Source organism: Lissotriton vulgaris, chromosome 8, assembly GCF_964263255.1.
Source record: "Lissotriton vulgaris chromosome 8, aLisVul1.2, whole genome shotgun sequence".
In the NCBI taxonomy this organism is placed as follows: Eukaryota; Metazoa; Chordata; class Amphibia; order Caudata; family Salamandridae; genus Lissotriton; species Lissotriton vulgaris.
Window position 1 is genome coordinate 563,716,478 of NC_141696.1, and position 16,802 is coordinate 563,733,279.

Genomic DNA, 16,802 nt, shown 5'->3' on the forward strand with positions numbered 1-16,802 from the left:
TGTATAAGCATTTATTTGACTATAGATATGTACCTATCTTTGTGCATTGCTTTGTATAAACATGTAGAATAATTATCACCTTGGTTGCTGAAGATATTCCCCTGCTGTGCTGGGCCATAATGTTAATGGGTGTGGTCATGACGAGCTCAGCTCACACGAGCACTGTGCCTCATGCCGAGCTGAGCTCGTCATGAGCACCGAAGGGGTTAAGATGTTAAAAAATAAATACAAATACATGTTCAAAGTACAATAACACTTGAAAACCAGAGTTTATCTAATGCATCTTTTTACTTCGTTTATGCATCTATATACCTTGCATGTACTTGGATCTATATATTTAATACTTTTCTCCTAAAAAAGCATATCCAATGCACTACCCTATTTCTCAGCCAATACCTCTATCAATATCTTTAATCTACATATACCTACTTCCTTTATGCATCTATATACTTTCCAAGTGCTTATGGATCTATATATTTATTACTTTCTTCCATTTCAGCATATCCAATGCACTATCCTATTTCTCACCCTCTACTTCTCTCAATATATCTCCTACCTCAACTTTCTGACTTATCTCAAACTTCTTTCTACTATTCTTTCCAATGCAGTACCATATTTCTCAGCCTATACATCTATCAATATATCCTCTACATCCATTCTCTCATTTATCCCAAACCCCATACCACTACTATGATCCTCAAAATAACCATTTCTAGACTCTCCTATACTCTACACCTCCTTGCATCAACTGACACCTCTTTTACTATACCGATCCCTCAAAACAAGCATTTCAAAACTCATCCCTGACTCTTCCCCTCCACATCCCTTTTTACTCATCCCAAAGCCTCTGCCTACTGCTATGACCTCCAAAAAAAAAGTCTAAGAGGCACATGCATCAACCATTTTTGCGAGCGCAAACAGTGCGATTTGAAAAAAATCGCCCGTTTGCGCCCGCAAAAGTGCATTTGCGATGCCTCAAGGTTCAAGGCACTCGCAATTTGAGAATTCGCAATTATTTGCGATTTCTTAAATTGCGAGTGCATTTAAGGATTCGCAATTTGCGATTCCTTAAATGCAATGCAAGAACCTCTTTAGAATAGTGATTTCACTAATACAAATTACCATGAAGTTGAACTTGATGGCAATTTGCAAAATACTTTGAAAAATGCACTTTAGTGCAATTTTCAAAATGTTATATTTTTGTTTTATGTTTTTAAGTTTTTAAGTTTTATGTTGTCTGTCTGCTGTATTTAGATGGTTGGTGCAGGCCCAACTTAAATGCAATGAGGACAAGTCCGAGATCCTTCTATATTGCCAGTTCCCGCCCACCTTCTGGGAGTCTCTAAGGCCCTATGATTATCCCCGCCCTAATTCTGTGGACGCCCCAGCAAAAAATCTTGGGATTTGGTTTGAGGAGGATCTGCAGTTTGGGGTGCAAATTAAAAAACTCACTGGAGTTTGCTTCAGCACCCTTAAAGCACTGAGAAGGTTCTTTCTGGTGCTTCCAAGGTCAGCAAAGGAGATGGTCCTGAGGGCTCTTATTCTCTCCTGCATCGACTGCGCCAATGCCCTGTATGTGGGTATCCATGGGTACCTACAAAATAAGCTTCAGATCATACAGAATGCCGCGGCTAGACTTCTGTTCAACATCTCTGGAAGGTTCTAGCGTAAAACAGCAACTACGTGAGCTGCATTGGCTGTCTGTGGCCCAGAGAGTGCAATTTAAGGTTCTCACTCTGGTTCATAGAGCTTTGCACGATCTTGGCCATTGTACATTAGGAAGCGTTTTTCATTCCATATTCCTAACAGACCGCTGTGCTCTGCCTCCCTGAGACGGATAGCGATCCCACTTTTCCGCAGAATGCGGTTGGGGGGCCAGTCTTTGTCTGTCAAAGCACCTACCCTCTGGAATTATTTGCCTTTGGCATTGTGGCACATCCAAAGCCTCATACTTTTCAAAAAGCAACTGAAAACCTTCCGCTTCAAGCAGTTATGTTAACTGGCTTCTTTCCATCGGGTCACTGTTATATTTCGTGCCCGGGCACTCTGGAGTTTTAGTGTGCGGTATAAATCCATTATAACATAACACACACATGCCCTTGGGGCATGTGTGTGCACAACATGGGTGCACATCATTATTTCAGGGGTGAAACAGGGTGTCATTTTGACACCCTTGAAATTGCTTGCGCAATTTGCGAGTACCTATTGGTACTTGCAAATTGCTCATGCAATCTCCCATTCATTCCTATGGGCCTGTAGGCGCATAGGAATGAATGGGGAGCCATTCCTTAATTGCGACTCGCAATTTGCGAGTGGCAATTAAGGAATTTGTAGGAAAAGCTATTTTCTCAGCGGTTCCTGCATGCATAGTCATTTGCGCTTCCTTATTAGCGAATCCTTATTTTTCGCTATTAAGGAATCGCAAATGGCATGTTTGATGCATGTGCCTGTAAATCCTTCATTTTCTATTCCCTCCACTATCCTTTTCGATCAAAATAACAGACTAACGGTCATGCCTCTTTTCACAATTTACTAGGTACTTGCCAAAAAAATCTGCCACTGGAAGTCTTGGGGCTCTAGGGAAAGTTTGCTCCAAGTGTTGGCCAAGTGGGGGCCGCGCGGACAGGAGAGGGGGTAACCCCTCTAGAACCAGCAGGACAGGACCTGGAAAACAGCTAACGTCGAATCACATCAACGGTCAGCGCGGCGCGAGACAGTAACCAAGTGGCGGCGGCTGCGTGGCACAGTATGGGCCAGGGCTAAGCATGGGCGGAAAATCCGTTTCGCTCGCGGATTTTGCGGATTTTCGGGAAATTCGCAATCCGCGAGATTCGCGAATCTCCCGCAAAATCCGCAAATCCGCGAGCAGCGGATTTTGCTCGCACTGCTCGCACTGTTCGCGTGAGTTCGCGGCTTCCCAGTACAACTTCGCGCCCCGCGAATAAGTGCTAAATTGCAGAAATACGATCGTAGCAAAACTGAAACTACTTACCAGGTTCAAAAGTTCAGGCTCATCATTAGTAGCCATTTCCTGTAGTGCTTCCTGAGGGGCCCCTCCAGAGTTCAGTTGCCAGTTGCAACTATTATGTGACCCTGCTCTGAACCTCAGAATAGTTACACATATGCCACAAAGGTCCTGAATTACAGCTAAGGGAGACAAGCAGGAGCCAGGCTGGAAGTTAAAATCCATTAATCAGCCCCTAATTCATTATTGTCAGTTGGGGCAGGGCAGGTGTTGTAACTAATTTTGCAACAATGAAAGCACTTAGCAAGTGCAAAAGATCACTAATCAGGGCGCACTAAGGAAGCAGGTGCCAGCTAAAAAAATATTCTGTGACACATTAATCAGCCCCAAATTAATTCAGGTCACTTGAGGCAGGGAAGGTGTGCTTTGCTTTGCCGAAAATAATGTACACTGGACAACCAGAGGGTGTGGTGATGAAACAGAGGGTGGCATGGGTGGGCTAGAGGGTGGCATGAGTAGTCAGAGAGTGGCAGTGGTGACAGAGAGTGGCAGTGATGAAGAAGAGTGTCCCAAACAGGCTGGACACGTAGAAACAACAAGTTCGCAAAACTTGCGACCCGACAGGTAAGTTCGCAAATTGCGAAATTGTAAAAACCCTCGCAAACTGGCAGAAACACGGGCGAACACAAAAAAAAAAAAAATCCGCAAATTCGCGGATTGCGAGTTCGCAAATCCGCAAAATTCGCGAACGCGAGATTCGCAAAATTCGCCCATGCTTAGCCAGGGCGCCGTGCCGCTGCTTCGCTTCCCCTGGAGACCCTGCTCCGTGGCCCTAGTATGAGCAGCAGAGAGCGGTATGGGCCCCATGAGGGCACTTGTCCGCATACCAGGAGTAACGGCGACTAGGGTGCGGAGCAAGGGAAGTCACATCCTGAGCTGGACACCGTCGCCCAGGTCCAGAAACTGTCCCAAGCATGTTGTCCCGAAAGAAGGCCAAGAAAGAGGTGTCCAAACCCGCCGAGGTGCAGGGAAAGTATGTGAAGGAGACGTCCCCTCTGCTGGGCAATCTGATGCCTCTTTTCATCCGTCATGGTCTAACAATTCCCAGACGAACAGATGTTTGCCTCCCAGACACCAGTTCAACTCCTTACCCGGCTTCCCCAGGGGATGTTGCCGTTTCTAGAAACCAAAGTTTCCTTCAGACTCCAGTGCAGAGACCCTCTCACGAGGTAGTGAGGCGAGAAAGCAACAGGCTGTCTGCTCCATCCTTTCTTGTGCGAAGTTTGGCAGACGTGCCACAGGAATATGGCTCATCCTCACAGTCTTTCTTAACAGAAAGTAATTCTGTAGCAGGAAATGGGGAGGTAGGGGCACGTTATTTCTACCGAGATCAATTTTATGATCGTCCGAGAAGACGCCATCAAGGTGATCTTGGTCATGAAGATTTCAGATACTATGAAATCAACGATCACTTCCAAAGAATGCCACCAAGTCAGGGGAGACCTCCAGCAGGCATTGGGAGGGTTACTGCTACATCTCTGGGAAATTTAACCACTCACAGTGCTGAAGATGTTCCCCTCCCCCCTGGATGGTCAGTGGACTGGACTATAAGAGGAAGAAAATATTTCATAGACCATAACACTAATACAACTCATTGGAGCCATCCACTGGAGAGAGAGGGCCTTCCACCTGGCTGGGAGCGAGTTGAATCTGCAGAGTTTGGTGTATATTATGTGGATCATATCAATAAAAGGGCTCAGTACAAACACCCTTGTGCTCCAAGTGTTCCTCAATATGATCATCCCCCACCGCTTCCTCCTCCTGTAACATATCTGCAGCCACAGCACCTCCTAGTACCAGCTAATCCATACCACACTGCAGACATCCCAGATTGGTTACAGGTCTATGCCCGGGCTCCGGTGAGGTTTGATCACATCCTGAAGTGGGATCTCTTCCAGCTTGCAGACTTGGATACATACCAGGGAATGCTAAAACTGCTCTTCATGAAAGAACTAGAACGAATTGTTAAACTTTATGAAGCTTACAGACAAACTCTCCACGCTGAGCTTGAGAATCGTAAACAAAGACAACAGTGGTATGCACAGCATGGCAAGAATTTTTAAGCTAATATTTAGAAAATATATATTTTTAAATGTAAGGTATATTACAGTTTACATGTTTTAATCCTTCGGGAAACCAGAAATTAAACGGCATATTGTAAATCTAAAAACACTTTACAGCACACGTTCCTTTATTTTGAATGGTTTGTTGAACTGGAACGATCTGAACATTTGTTCAAGATATTTAAAAGCACCCAATGATAAAAAATAAATGTGGCCATCTCCAAATTTGATTGTAATAAACTTGCTGCTTTTTACATAAAAAAAATAAAAATAAAATAACAGACTAACATGTTCACTTCTCAAATTTCAAATTTCACTATACTAATTCGCCACTAATCCTTTATGGGATCCGGAGCAGCGTGCTACTTGCCAATAAAGCGCTTCAACACCCCATCAGGGGTAACAAGCGCTATCTAAATGCAAACCTTTTTCCCTTTTCTATCCATCCCCAACCCTTCTCAATACAAATAACTCACTAACATATCTACCACTCAAATTACTTTCATAGCTCACTATACTAATTCAACACTAATCCTTATGGGTTCCGGAGTAGGGTGCTACTCGCCATTAAAGCGCTTCAAATCCCCATCAGGGGTACCAAGTGCTACATAAATGCAAACCTTTTTTCCCTTTTCCACCCCTCCGCTACCATTCTCTATCCAAATAACGGATTAAAATATCCACCAGTCAAATTACTTTCATATTTCACTATACTCATTTTCAACACTACTCCTTTATGGGTCACAAAGTAGTGTGCTATTCGCCAAAAAAGCACTTCAACACCCCATCAGGGGTATCGTGCTATATAAATGCAAACCTTTTTTTCCCTCTTTTATCCCTCCGCTATCCTTTTCACTCCAAATAACTGACTAATATCCACCACTCAAATTACTTTCATATTTCACTATACTAATTCACCACTAATCCTTTATGGGTTTCCGGAGTAACCTGCTACTCGGCCACAAAAAAGCGCTTTCACACCCCATCAGGGGTAACAAGCGCTATATAAATACAAACTTTTTCCCTCTTCCATCCCTCTGCTATACTTCTGAATCCAAATAATTGACAAACCTATCCACCACTTAAATCACTTATATATTATACTATACTAATTCAACATTAATCCTTTATGGGTTCCGGAGTAGCGTGCTTCTCGCCAAAAAAGCGTTTTGATGCATCGTCAGGGGTAGTAAGCGCTATATAAATGCAATTACACTACAATACAATACAATCTGGTTGTACCTGACCAGTACAAAGTCATAAGTTCACGCCAACCGCGAAGGAGCATGGTCCCACTACAAGGAAGTAGTAGAGTAATCAATGGAGAGAGCAAGGGTTTTAGGGGCGAGTCTCGTCTCCAAATATGTAACCAAGAAAACAATGTGGACTAGCCCACTATGTGGAAGTAGTGGAATATTAATTAGTATTCCAGGTCACTTGTGAGTGTGGCTTTTCAGCTGGGCACAATAGGTTTTTGTTTATAAACCCCTCACACACCAACCTGGTTGGTGTCATGCTTCATCATTGGGGTCCAACCAGGCAGCCGAATGCCGCCTGGTTGTGCTTCTACGCCTGACTACAGCGGAGCAGGTGTCGTGCAACAGTGTGATGTGGATGAAGGTGAGTAATGAAATACACCTCTGGGAATCCTTGCCCAATATTTTATTTTTGGCGGCCCAGGGTGAGTTAAAAATAGTGGTGCAACTACAAGGAGAAAAATTGCGACTACTTAGTTGATTAGGTGTTGGCGGTCTACATGTTTCAGTCCCTGAGGAAAAATTTGCGGGACTTTCGTCAGGACCAGGAAAAGATGAGTGAGTGGCAAAAAGTAGTGCCACGTGTGTATTTCTCCTACACACGCGCTAAGGTGTGTGGAAAAAGGTGGAAGGAATTAAAAGAATTAAAAAGGTGCGGCTGTGTTACTTACAGGCACTGCAGGTATGCAAGAAAAATCTTCGCTAAAGGTTCCATTCCAGTAGATCGGGGCGCGGGGAGAGGCACTCCCGTGTACGTTTTGTTTGTTAGGAGTCCTCTGCGGAAAACCTAGTCTGGTACCCACGGCGCACCTTTTTAATTCTTTTAATTCCTTCCACCTTTTTCCACACACCTTAGCGCGTGTGTAGGAGATATTCACACGTGGCACTACTTTTTGCCACTCACTCATCTTTTCCTGGTCCTGACGAAAGTCCCGCAAATTTTTCCTCAGGGACTGAAACATGTAGACCGCCAACACCTAGTCAACTAAGTAGTCACAATTTTTCTACTTGTACTGGCACCACTATTTTTAACTCACACCCTGGGCCGCCACAAATAAAATATTGGGCAAGGATTCCCATAGGTGTATTTCATTACTCACCTTCATCCACATCACACTGTTGCACGACACCTGCTCCGCTGTAGTCAGGCGTAGAAGCACAACCAGGCGGCATTCGGCTGCCTGGTTGGAACCCACTTAAGGCTGCTGAAGAAAAGTACCTTAAATCCTGGTTGTGGAACATTGCCAAGTCCCATGTCAAGAATGTATTCCTAGGAGTTGCAAGGCTGCAATGTGACGTCCTGCGTCGTCGTGGAGGATGCAGTCAACAAGGGGCTTGCATTGTGAAGTCCTGCTTCAAGGATGCCTTGCACACAGCTGTGTCCGAAGAAGCTGCGGAGCTTGCGATGCAGAGTCCTGCGTCATCGTCAAGGATGCCATCGACAAGGGGCTTGCGATACAAAGGCCTGTATTGAGGATGCGTCGCACATCGGTCATGTTGTGGAGTTGGGGGAGCGGATGCATCATGCAGCGGCTCTGAAAAAGAGTTTCTGGAATGCGATGCGTCATTTGTGCTAAGACAACACTTTGGGTGGCAAAGCACCTTCAGGACCACTTCCAAGGGTCGAGGACTGGGGGGGGCAGTACTTGGGAGGTGACAGATTCCAGGAGCTGAGTTCAAGAGTGGAGGAAGCCTGTTCTGTCCCGGAGGCTTGTGATCAGGAAGCCAGCCAACTAGCCCTTTAAGTCACTCTTGTGGTCCTGGGTTCAAGATGCAGGTCCAGTCCTTCCTACTCAGGCAGGAAAACAGCAGGGCAGTACAGCAGGATGGCAGTCCTTCTTGCAGCAAAGGAGCACAGCAGTCCTTCTTCTGAGTCTTCCACAGGTTCAGAGGTGTACTGAAGATTTAGGGTGTGAGGTTGAATATTTTTACCTAGTGCCCAATTTGAAGTCGGAGAGGTTTCTAGAGGCTTCCATCCCACTGAGGTGTCAGGCATCTCCTTCCCACCTGCCCTGGCTCTCGATTGTCTGGAGACACAAAATACTAGTGACAAACCCCTTGTGAGAGTGCTCATGCAGAGCCTTTGTGATGTGCAAGTGAGGTAGGGGACAGTTCCTTCCCCTCAATTATTCAGAAAGGCACCATCCTGCCAACACTTAGCCTCCTTTTGTCTCACTCTCTGTGAGCAATACACAAAGACCAACTGCCAGCTACACCTAGTCATGTGACCCAGGAAAAGACTTAAGGCACCAAATGGTCGGGACAAAAAAAAGCCAACTTTCTAAAATTGGCATTTTTAGAATTGTGACTTAGAATCTGACCTTACCATTAAATAGGTCTTTAAATTACATAACGACCAAACTTGACCAATCTAAGTTATCACTTATTAAATGTAATAAGGAAACCCAATGTTGTCCTAAGGAGAGGTGGGTCTTGCAGTATTGAACAACAAAATTAAGTGTTTTTTACTATCAGGACATCTAAAACCAAAAAGGACATGTCCAACTTTTTAAATACACTTCACCCTGCACTCTGGACTGCCCAGTGCCTACCTACTCTAGGGGTGACTTACATGTATTAAAAAAGGAAGGTTTGGGGGCAAAAGGTTTATCGTTCCAGGTGGTCGAAATGGCAGTTTAAAACTGCACACACAGGCTGCAAAGGCAGGACTGAGACATGTTTTACAGGGCTACTTAAGTGTGTGTCACAGTCATTGCTGCAGGCCCCCTAGTAGGATTTAATTTTACAGGCCCTTGGTACATGGGGTATGTCTTTACTAGGGACCTCCAAGCAAATGAAATGTACCAGTAGGGTATAGGCAAATTCTACCATGCTTGCAGGAGAGAGCACAAGCACTTCAGCACTGATTATCAGTGGTAAAGTGCAAATCAGCAAAAAAGGGGAGTGAAGGCAAAAGGTTTGAGGGAAGACTTCCCTAAGGCTGACAGGTCTAACAATATCTATGAGGAAAGTGTCTGATGGCTTGGCAAACTATGGTGCGTGCCCTGCTAAGATGTCCGCTGTCCCTGCTCAAAAGGGACGCTCGTGATGCTCCTCGGGACAATATGTTTTCTGCCAATATATAAGTGTCTGAGGCCTCTAGCACTGAGGAAGTGTGTCTCCATACTACCCTGCACTGGAATACTGGCTCAGCCTCACACTCCCTGACTCTTTTCCAGATCTGGAACTAGGAAGTAGAGTCCAATAGCCTAGCTTTAATCTTGGGAGGAGTCTGCACTGCAGAGGAATGCACACACAATGTTTCTTTGAGTTTGTAGTATGTCTCAGACTTTCCTGTAGGAAATATTCTCATTAAATGCTGGCCATCATGCCCCCATCAGGTCAATCAGAAGCTGTGGTTTTGTGTCTCATCACTCTTCCGATGCTTCATCTAGACTCCAGTCACCTCTTCTAACACTGTGCCAAACTCTGTGCCTCACTCACTTTGAATGGGATGACACTGTGATGGAAGTAGTTGAGTGACGTGAGCCTTTCTGTCAAGCATTGTTCTTTGGTGTTGAGGCACTTTGCTACCACCCAACATTTTTATGCACAGTACAAACTGTCTGAGGTTAATTGTTTGTTTGGTTTAACCTGCATATTGTCCTTATTCGAAGGTCTACAGTTACTCCTTGGAATCTTCATGTGTTTGAATGTGCTGCACAGTGGCGTAGCTAGCCCTTTGGTCACTCATGGCTGTACCCAAGTTTTCCGCCCCGCAGCAGCCGGAGTGAAGAGCGGGGGGGGGTGTTACAGGTGGGGGTTGCTGGTGAGATCTCCGATTTATTTGCTGCCCCAAGACTGCAGGTAATAGGTTAGAGCAGTGGGAGGACCCCGCCGCCTCACAACTCGTGTCGCCCGGGGCGGACTGCCCCAAACCCCGCTACGCTACTGGTCCTGAGGTCTCACTGAACACAATTTTCTCATGGTTCAAGACCTTTAAACCACACAGATACAGGTAACTGTGTTCAACTGCACTTTATTAGTTGTTCCACTGTTCCTCTACTTCTAGGGGAGATTGTTTCCAACCATGCTGTCTCTGAGCTATCAAGCCCTGGAATGCCAGGCTCCTCCCCACACTTCCTGTCCAGTCATGTGATGTACAATGTCCTGACTGTGTACCTGGCAGCACCCGTTACTGTAAGGTCCTAGTGTCCTTGCAAAGGACAGACCTCTTCTAAAACAGAAAGAGAATTGGTACACTAGGTACTCGAAGCAAAGATGGAGGTGGAAGTGCAGGTGCTACCCAGCCAGATTCTGAATGACCATGCTTTGGGCTGTGCGACAAAAACAATTACAAAGTGAATTAGAGTTTGACTCTCAGTTTCTGTATGAACAACGAGTGGGTTAGTACTCAACTGGAGTGCCTCAGCTTTTGCTTGGTGTAGAAGAGCACAGAACAACAGCTGAGGAGGGGTGAGCTTGCCTGCCGAAGCAGGTGCAATAGAGAGCAGTGGCGCCACCCTTACAGCGCGAAATTTAGCACCATGATTAACGTAGATTGCCGAGCCTGCGGAAGGAACAACAATTGCTAAGAAGTTGTGCACTGGACACTGTGGATTATTGATCCTGCGTGGCAGGACCCCCATGAGAAAGCCGCCCTCATAGTCACTGGGGGTGAAATTTGACTGGGCATAACAGTACACCGGCTGGAAGGGTGAGAAGCACTGCCCTTACTCGCCCGCGATGGGCAAAGTAGATAAAGCACAACTTAAGCTCAACTTCAGCAGCGTAAGCCCAGGACCAGAGAGGCCACCCCGGAGGGGAGTCGTGGCACGCTGGAGGAGGCACCGGAGCAAGTAGAGGGGGACATTCGCACTAGGCTATTAGTCATGCAGAAGAGCCTGCAGGACAGCCTGACATCCATCGATACAAAGCTGGATTCACAGTCCTATAGGATGGATAGAATGTCTGAAAGAGTGAATAAACAGGCAGAAAGGATAGACATGGCTGAACGCAGGGTCACCGAAGTTGAGGAGGCGTAGACGGAACACCGATGAGCAGAGCGTTGCAAAATGTAACATACGAATTATGGACTTACCTGACTCCAGGCAGGTCAGAAACATGGAGCTTTTTGTGGAGAACATGCTGGTTGCCTTGCTAGGAGCAGATGCATTCTCTGCGATGTCCGTGGTAGAGAGAGCGCACCGCTCACTGGGCCCGAATCCTGCTCCCGGGGCCTCACCAAGACCTATTATCGCAAAACTCCTGAACTATAGGGACCGTGATGCTGCCTTAAGAGTTGCACGGGAAAAGCAGTCACTACAGTTCAAGGGATCAGCCATCTCGATTTATCTGAACTTCACGATCCGAGTGCAGGAGGCTCGTAAGCAATTTGCACCATTAAAATGACAGATGCGAGAGCAGGACTTTGACTACGCCATGTTGTACCCGGCAAGGTTACGTGTAAACCGGCAGGGTAAATCCAGGATTTCACGGACCCAAAGGCTTTGCAGAAAGCTCTGAAGGAGTGGTAGAAAGAATATTGCGGATGTCCGGAGCACAGCGGCCTGGAGGGCGTGCCTGAAGGAAGCCTGGATGACCAGGACTAGAGTTTGTCTTATACAGACTGGCAGATAAGATGGGTACTGGTTGGGTGGGTCTTGTGTGTATTTATATAGACTACTTCAAGCATTGTCGTGAGACTAGCAGCTGGGGGTAGTATATCCTCAATAGCAGAGTGCAGAAACCTTATGACGAGAACCGACTATTTGTCATGGGGTTAAGTCCAATAAGAGCATGGGCAGGTCATGGGCTAAGGAACTTGGGGTCCAGATTTGGTTAGTTTACCTAATTCCTGATGCGCAACATAGATCTGTTGGCAGACGGCGGTGAGCAGTTAACCTAATAGTACTTAGTTACAACGCAGTCAGGCAACATCTGCCCAAGTGTGTGCTCCACAACCTGGTCTCAAACTTATTTATCTCAGTTGTATTACTGGTAGATGTGAATTTGTTATGGTTGGTTGATTGCTTTATTTCGATATGCATATATCATAAAAGCAGTACACAAGATAAAAACAGCATGTCGAAAAAAGTATGACTGAACATTAGATAAAAGAGTAAAACACATTTGGTCAGCATAAATTAATTAAAAAAAGGTTTACATTGATATGGACAGTCTTCTAAGTCTAATCAACCAAGCCCATTTTAAAAACTTGGCAACGGCACAAACAATAGGAGGGGCTGTATTGGTTAAAAGAATCCGAAGGGCAACAGAGTACTGGCGGGTACCCAATTCTCTGCAGATAGGTCCAAGCCAACGTGATCTGGGGCGACCATAGTCCGGGCATTCAAAGAGAAAGTGTGGCACCGTCTCTGGTTTATCAAGGCAAAGGGCACAGTAGCGTGATGAGGGCTGGGATTTATTCCACCTGGAACAGAGGTCGGCCAAGGGTAGGGTTCCTAACCGGAATTTGATATACAGGGACCGGTCCATGGCGATTGTTATTATGTCCATGTACGGCTCGTAGGCGACGACATCTTTTATCAGCAGGAAGGCTGCGGTGGTTTTGCAGTGCTGCTGATTGCTGATGCGCTTCACACGAACCCACTCCCCAAAAAGTTTTTTTAAGGACTCCTTCGGAGGAGCGGAGTGGCTATGCCAGCAGGAGTCCAGGCCAAGGTCCCCTAGAAGATGTTTAATTTCCTTCAGCCATTTGATGCTGTGCCAACCGTCGGAGTGCATCACCTCAGCTAGGCCATCAGCATAAGGTTTTAGCTCCGGTACCCTCCACAGGCGAGCCCAGAGCAAGAGGGGTCGAAGACGGGCCTGATCCCCTATTGCTTTACAGCCAGCATCCATGAGGACTGGGATAGTCGGACTGCTCGATGGAATGGCAAGGAGATCTTTAATGAATTTGTTTTCAGCCTTGCTCAGTAAATCCACTTTGCCTAGGCCCCACAGTTCAGCTCCATAAAGTGACGCAGAAACCGCACGTGCTTTATATATATCTAATAAAGGGGCGACACAATGTTTTGTTGAGTTGTTAAACTCCTTGAGGAGGGCCCCCCCACCCTTTTGTGAGCCATTGTCATTTTATTGATGTGGGCGGTCCAGCTCATCGCATCGTTAAGTCGAATTCCCAAGTAGTCGAATTCTGCCACTCTTTCAAGGGGTATAGAGTTCAAAATGGGAGGACGGCCAAGTTTGCGAGGTGGGTGCATAACTAAGTACTTGGTTTTTTTCCACGTTGATGACAAGTCCCCTGGTGGTGCAAAAGTCCTGGAAGCGATTCAGTAGTGTCTGGAGACCTTGGGGGGTTTTAGAGATGAGGAGGGTGTCATCGGCGAACAGCAAAGTTGGAATTTTTACGCCTCCCAGAGTGGGAGCGTCTGCTGGTTCGCCGAGTAGATGATCTACCACCCCATTGATATAGAGGGAGAATAGGGTGGGGACCAGGACACAACCCTGCCTTACTCCCCTCTCGACCCTGATCTTGTCGGTCTTTTCCCCATTCAACCCCCATCTAACCTGGGCATAGGTGTTGTTATGCAGTTTGATAAGGAGGTTTAGTAAATACGGGGGCATCCCTAGTCCGTGTAGCACCCTCCAAAGTTCCTCCCTAGGAACCAGGTCAAAGGCAGTCTTTAGGTCAATAAAGGCCAAGTAAAGACTGCCTTTGCCTAGCTCCACCACCTTCCAATGCAATAGCAGGAGCCTAAAGACCTGTTCGATAGTTCCGGTGCCTGAACGGAACCCGGCTTGCATATCGGACAGGATGTGGTTTTCATCCACCCATTGTGAGATCCTCCCCAAAATGGCTTTCCCCGCCAATTTCTGGCTCGAGTCTATTAGGCTTATGGGCCTATAGTTCCCAGGTAGATCCCGGCTGCCCTTTTTGTAGATGGGGACTACCTCAGCACCTCTCCAGGAATCTGGCACAGGGCCTCTTTCAACGATTGCATTAAGAAGTGCAGAGATTAATACCCCCCATTCTTCAGGATAGGCTCGGAGGATATTGCCTGGTAGGCCATCCGGACCAGCTGCTTTTAATGGTACCAAGGTTTTAATCTGCTTTGTGACATCCAAAACAGAAAAAAGTTCCAGGTCTTGAACTAAAGTATAGGGAGGGAGGTTGAAGGGGTCGTTTAGTGGGCCTTCAGCGGCAGAATAGAGTTTTTGGAAGTGGGAGAACCATATCTGGGCATTGATGGTACAGGTCCTCAGAGTGTCGTCGGGACGGTTCCTATTGCCCACCAAATCCCAAAAACCTTTGGCGTCTTTCCCACGACTGGCAGCCAGGAGGTCCTGCCAGAAGTTATCCTCCCACTCCATCTTGGCGTTTTTTTGGCAGAGTGCGTAGTGCCTCCTGGCCACCCTAGTCCTAGATGGTATTTTGGACTTGACTGCTTCAATGAAAAGCGACTTCGCCTCCCTGCACTTCTGATTGTACCAGCCCTGTCTAGCTCGTGAACTTGGTTTCCTTCTATTCATATTAGCTGGAACTACAAAGAGGTCACTGATAGCCTGGGTTATGATGCAGAACCTAGAGGCCACCTCCAGCAACCCATCCTCTTGGGGGTCAAGATTGACTAGGGCTGAGGCAAGAAGCTGCCTAATGGCAGAAGTTTTCTCCTCTGAAAGTGCCAGCTTCGCCCACTTTAGCCGCCATCCACAGTTAGAAACTGCTGACAGGTCCGGGGCGGGGTTACGAGAAGTTCTGGTCACAGTGCTAGTTAACCACCTGTGAGACAAGGTGAGAGAGAGGAGGTTGTGGTCACTCTCTACAGATGGTATAATCACCATGTCCTCAACCATACTCCACAGGTGTACGTCAAGAAGGAAGTAATCAATTCGTGACGTGTGCCCTGGCCTGTTGTAGGTATGGACCCCTGCTTTGTCGGACCCAGTCCTGCCATTGGCAGCCCTCAGGCCAAACTCCATAGATATTGAGTTGATCTGGAGGGCCACTTCTGTCCACTTTTTGATAGGACTAAGTTCAAGGGACGGAATCCCCCACCTAGTATCGTGTTCCTCTTGATCTGTTAGGATTTCGAGGTCCAGGGGCTCAAAGGTACAATTGAGATCGCCCGCCACCAAGGTACAAAACCTGTGAGGTGACGAGCGAAGCTGGGCTTCTAAGCAAGTTATTACTGGGGATTCTCTACCCCCCTTTGTGCCTCGGGCGTAAATGTTAAAAATGTTTAGGATGACTCGGCCCTGGAGGTTTTTCAGCAATATGTTAAGGAGGTCCGGGCATTTGGCATCCCGCTCCACCACCCTGCAATTAAGTTCTGAGGCCACCCAAATGAGGAGGCCACCAGAAGGGCGGCCCCTGCCAGTTCCACTATGGACTGCTGGCAAGAAATGGGTGGAATATCCTGCCTTGTGCAGGGGCACCCTGCTCCAGGTTTCCTGGAACAGGCATATGGAGTGTTGCTCCACTAGCGAATTCCAGTCCGGCAACGCTAGCTTCCTCTCGAGGCCCGCCACATTCCAGCTGAAAACCCTAAGCGGTGGGTCCATCACAGCCGCAATGCTACAGTTCCCGACAGGAGACAGCGTGTCCACAACACCCACAGCAGGGAGGCTAACCAGTGGGTCAGGAGATGCCCTAGTCTCTCTTGGTCCTTTACAATCTCAGCAGTGACCTGGCTTTGTGGTGTGATCGAAGGGCTACGGATTTTAGAGAAGGGGGTAGGCTCGGCAGCAGGACTCCAAGCCACAAGGGCCTCCCCAGGGACGTCACAGAGTCAGCAACCCCAGGAACCCCAATTCCGCATTACTGGAACTGGATATAACTGCTGTGGAAAAATTCCCGGGGAAAGATGACCATGGACGATGTTTTGAGATGGGGGCCCAGCAGGGCAGAACGGGGTGGTCAGGACCGGCCTCGGGTAGAAAAAAGTTAGGTCGACAGCATCGACCCCCGTGCCGGCCGTTCGGCCTTGGGAGCATATTGAGTGGGCGGCTCTTATATCTTGAAAGTTGACCACCACGCAATCTCCCTCAAAAGGTTTTTTCCCATGCCCAATCCAACCCACCCTGCGCACCCCAAGAATCAGGCCATCTACACCCAGTGGAAGTGGTCTATTGGTTTTCATCCAGTGGATGACTTTGTTTTTTAGCGCCTGATGGGTTTCCTGCTGTGATTCTTTTAGAGGGGGGACTTTGGTGAGGACAACAACATACGGGTGGCATTCGGGAGGGAGATTTACCGGTGGGCACTTGCGTGGCGGAATCTGCTGAGTGGCCACTGGGGGGGGATTTTTTGGCAAGGAGGGATTTTTAGACAGAGGGGGATTTTTAGGCAAAGAGGTGGAAGGGATAGCCTTAGAGATTGATGCTGCTCCGTTGGTTTTAACCAGCGCAGCGGAAGCCGAATGCACATTTGGACCAGCCCCTTTCTTCTGAGAGTTCTTTTGAGCAGGGTTCGGCGCAGATGCCGTCACTGCTGTGGGAGGAGTGCCGTGCACCTGAGCTACATGAGTGGAATTACTCGGCCTTACCTGCTTC

At 47.3% G+C, this 16,802-nt stretch overlaps 1 protein-coding gene and 1 pseudogene across 1 annotated transcript in view; one reads left to right on the forward strand and one right to left on the reverse strand.

The window, feature by feature from the left end:
• Nucleotides 1–16,802, reverse strand: part of CLYBL (citramalyl-CoA lyase) — a 2,598,854-nt gene that overhangs the window by 1,991,280 nt on the left and 590,772 nt on the right. The gene's annotated exons all lie outside the window — the stretch shown is intronic.
• LOC147697719 (protein salvador homolog 1 pseudogene) lies at nucleotides 3,940–5,095 on the forward strand (annotated as a pseudogene).